Here is a 4408-nt window from a genome sequence, read left to right as displayed (position 1 = left end):
AAGGAGACTATGGAATCAATTTCTTGTAAATTATAAGAAATTGGGTTTTGAGTAAGAATTTAAGATTTAAGCTAAATGCATGTTTATAAAATATTTGGTAAGGACTTCACGTTACACTTGAAATTAAGAAGAGTTTAAGATCAATTCCATGGAATTTGTAAGGAAATGGGTTTGAATAAGAAAATAAAGCTTTATGGAAATAAACATGGAAATTGATTATTTTTTGGTTTGATGTTGAATATTTTGTATGAATTTGGGTCTCATTTCTACATGCATGTAATTTGGAAGAATTAAAGAATAAATATGTGTTTTGATTTTGATTATTAATTCATGCATGTAATGTAATTTAAGAGTTTGACTCAAATAAAACATATTTTGGAACATCTATGATTTAAGGAAATAAGTTTGGAAGTACTTAGTTTGAGTTTGATTTTGTCATTCTTCATAAATTTGAAACTCAACCTTACATGCATCATGAAATTTCAAGATTTTGAGATTTTAATTAATGTTTTATGAGTTTGAATTTGGATTTGATATGAGAAAAATTAATAAAAATCTAAATTAGAGCAATTCAATATTTTAATTATGGCTTGAGCTTGATTATGTAGAATTGGTTGGATTTTGATGAATGTTTCATGCATGCAAATGATTTTCTAAGAAATTTATAGCTTTAATTTCATGTTTTGAAGGAAAATAGAAAGAACTTGAAGTCAATTTTATGTAATTAAAAGAAAATGAGGAATTGAAGCTATGTTCGAATTTATGAAAATTAATTTAGAAATTAATCACATTGAGTTTCAATTGTACATGCATTGTGAATTTTTCAAGATTTTTGAAAGTTTAATTCATGTTTTAAAATTTTTGGGTTTGAAATTGGGTTTGATATAGATAAAATAAATTAAATCTAAATTTGGACAAATTCGGAAATAAATTATAATTTATATTTGAGAATAAAAAATTAGTTTGATTTTGATTTGAATTTCTTACATGTAAATATTTTGAAAGGGCTTTATAGCTTTAACTTATGTTTTATAAAACAAAGAAGAAGAATGTTGGAATTATTATATTCATGAAATTATTGGTTTTAAACTTAATGATCAAAGAGATTTTTGTATTAGAAATTGGAAAATTAGTCATGGGTTTATCTTTATTAATAAAATTACATGTTTAAATTGGTTCATGCAAGAGCTTAAGTTTTGAAAATGTATTTAGAAATTATTTGTTGATTTTGAAAGCACAGGAATTTTTTTGGCCGCTCGAGCAAAAAAGTCACTGCTCTAGCGAACATTAAGGCCAACCAATATTTTTATAAAACTTTGCAGACCGCTCGAGCGACCAAAGGTCCGTTCGAGCGAAGACCCTATTTTCAGCATATTTTGGAAAATTGCATTTAATTCACATTTTTATTCTCATCTCTTTCCAAAGCATTCTAGACATTATTTATGGCTCAATAAAGATTAATAAGCTAACAATCAACAATAATTAGTTGATTAAAAGAATAAGTTATTAACTTAGTAGTGCTTGATTAAGAAGCCAAGTAAGAAATTGTTTTATTTAGAAAAGAATGATTTAGTAATGAAAGGATATGTGAAATGAGAACCCGATCTATTTAAATAAGAAAGAATAAGCGTAGTAGAACTCCGGACTACTTAGACAGAAAAAGACAAGACAAGTCAAGTCAAGTTTGATCAAGGAATTGATATTGTATTTCAATGTGTATATGTTATGTGCTTGTGTAGGTCACGCGCTATTGTCTGCCTGATTTGTCTGATCTGTCTAATCTGTCTGATCTGCTTCTGCAGCTATCTGTGAGTAATAACTTAGTAAAGTTATGTTCAACTTTATTTATTTTATGTATAATGAATTAAGATATGTTTTCTGAAATGATATGTTCTATACAATGAATGATTGTCCAGTTTTTGACAATGTATTCGTGGCATCCTTAGCATCATGTGATATCTGTTAGCTGTTACCTGGTACCGGAGGTTCCATTATGGAACTTAATATGTCTGCACTTTGTTACTCGTACCGGAGGCTCCATCATGGGGCTCGGCATATCTATTCTCTGTTACCCGGATCTGGAGGTTCGTTTATGGAATTGGTTATTCATAACCACCATATGTTCTGCATCTGTTTTGTTAGCGCTAATGGATGTACCACGTATGATTAAGCATGAACTCTGATTTTTGTATATGATTTGAACAAGAATATAAATATGAATCTGTTTATGAATCTAAATTGTGATTTATGAATCTGGTATGGACATCATTCATTAAAACCCTTTACTCTGTTATTATTTACTGGGCTCTAGCTCACTGTATTGTTTATGTACGTAGGTGATCAAGCGCGTGACCAGGCTTAGAGGCGTCTGCCTAGAATCTATTTTTGTTGGCCAACCTATGTGCCTTTCGTGGAGGTTCCGGATATGTCAAGTGGCTGTGGCTATGTGATTTAAAGTTTAAGTTTTGTTTTCTTGTTTGGTTAAACAAGTCTTTGTGTATTTTGTAAATAGGGTTAAGTCCCTTTTTGTCTAATCTGTATATATATAATGACGTAAGGATGATGTGTATATATGTATATAAAAAGTTTTTTTTTTTTTTTTATCTCATATAAGTCAGCACAGCTCAATGGACGTCGTATATTTGTTATTTGCTTCTGTTAGCCCCTAATATTATGTTAATTCGTCGCAGAGGCCTTCGGTAATCTCAAGATTACTAGCCGGTTACGATGCTAAATCTATAAGGGTGGGTTTGGGTCGTGACAACTACCTCCCTTGCCCATCTCCAACAAGGACCACAACTCCTTCCTAGTGCTAGCTACCACTCCTAATCCCTTCACAACCTTACACTATACCTCTAATCCCTCAACCCACCCACAGGCTCTACCACCTTGAGTCTTCATCACTGCGACCCTCCACTACTACGATGTCTACCTTTGTACCTTCCAACCATGATGCCTCATATTTGTGACCCTTTCTTTTTCTTGTCTTGCGATCTCTATATCTTTCTCTTAGTTGGATGCGTGTTTACTGGAGTATAAGGTCACGAGGTGGGTGGTGCAATTGCAATTGTGATCGGTAGTGGTTGCGATTAGGGGAGGTTGGTCAAAGGAAATGAAGGCTAGAGATTTAATTTGTTGGAGATAAACATGAATAACACTGAAACAGAGGCAAAACAAAGAAAACAGAGGCAAACAAAGAAATATAGAAAGTCTGAACTTTCGGGTCGTCTTAGTCAATTCACAAAATACTGAAGCTAATGTGCCTATATATAGGCTTACAACCAAAACAACCAAACATAATTTTACGGACCACTAAGTCACTAACGTAAACCCACTACAACCACTAACATAATATTAACAACAATATCAACTACCCAATTGACTAAACAAACTCAGAAAAATACAGACACTACTAACAACCCGAAGAGACCGAGTTGGACTTTGAATCATTCTTCAACACTCCCCCTTGATTTAAAGTTGTAAATGTCAAGGAAAGCTCTGAAGTAGAAAAACTTTTCTTTCGACAAAGACTTCGTCAGTATATCAGCCAGTTGCTTCTGAGTGCTACAGTACTTCAAAGTTATCTCCTCCTTCACAACCAAATCACGAATGAAATGGAAACGAATATCTATATGTTTTATTCTGCTATGAAATGTTGGATTTTTTGTCATAAAGATGGTTGCTTTGTTATCACAAAAGATCTCTGTTGTTCGCTCTTGCCTTTGTTGAAGTTCAGCTAACATTCTTCTTAACCATTTAGCTTGACAAGTTGCTGAAGTGGCTGCAACGTACTCAGCTTCTGAGGACGATAATGCCACTGTGGCTTGCTTCTTTGAGCTCCAAGTGATTACTCCTGATCCAAGAGTAAAAACATTTGCTGAAATACTCTGCCTATCATTCAACGAACTTGCCCAATCGTTGTTCGTGAACCCACATAATTTGAAATTGAAAACTTTTGAGTACCAAATCTCATAATCCATAGTTCCAGCGATGTAACACAAGACCCACTTCGCTGCTCCAAAATGAAGCTTTGAAGGGTGTTGCATAAACCTGGAAATCATACCAACAAAAAATGCAATATCGGGTCGAGTGTAGGTCAGATAAATTAAACCACCAACCAAGCTTTTGAATCTGCTAGCATCAGTCATTTCTGCCCTATCTTCACACTGCAATTTTTCATTGATATTCATGGGTGTAGTTGCTGGTTTACAATTAAGCATGCCAAATTTATTAAGAAGATCCTTGGCATATTTTCTTTAGGAAATAAAAATCCCATCTTCTGCTTGTTGGACCTCAAGGCCAAGAAAATAATGCAGCAAACCCATATCAGACATTTCAAACTCATGCATCATACGTGATTTAAACTCAGCCGCAAGAGAACTAGAGGAGCTTGTATAAATGATATCAT

The 4408-nt window shown here is 33.3% G+C and overlaps 1 pseudogene; it reads right to left on the bottom strand.

Moving 5' to 3' along the window:
- Positions 1-3446: 3446 nt before the first annotated feature.
- On the bottom strand, positions 3447-4190 carry LOC145821518 (secreted RxLR effector protein 161 pseudogene; annotated as a pseudogene).
- Positions 4191-4408: the final 218 nt, after the last annotated feature.

The sequence above is a fragment of the Camellia sinensis genome, chromosome 3, assembly GCF_055761805.1.
Source record: "Camellia sinensis isolate YWXY chromosome 3, ASM5576180v1, whole genome shotgun sequence".
Classification (NCBI taxonomy): Eukaryota; Viridiplantae; Streptophyta; class Magnoliopsida; order Ericales; family Theaceae; genus Camellia; species Camellia sinensis.
Note: the sequence above shows the minus strand (reverse complement) of the source record. Positions and strands in the feature narration are given on the sequence as shown.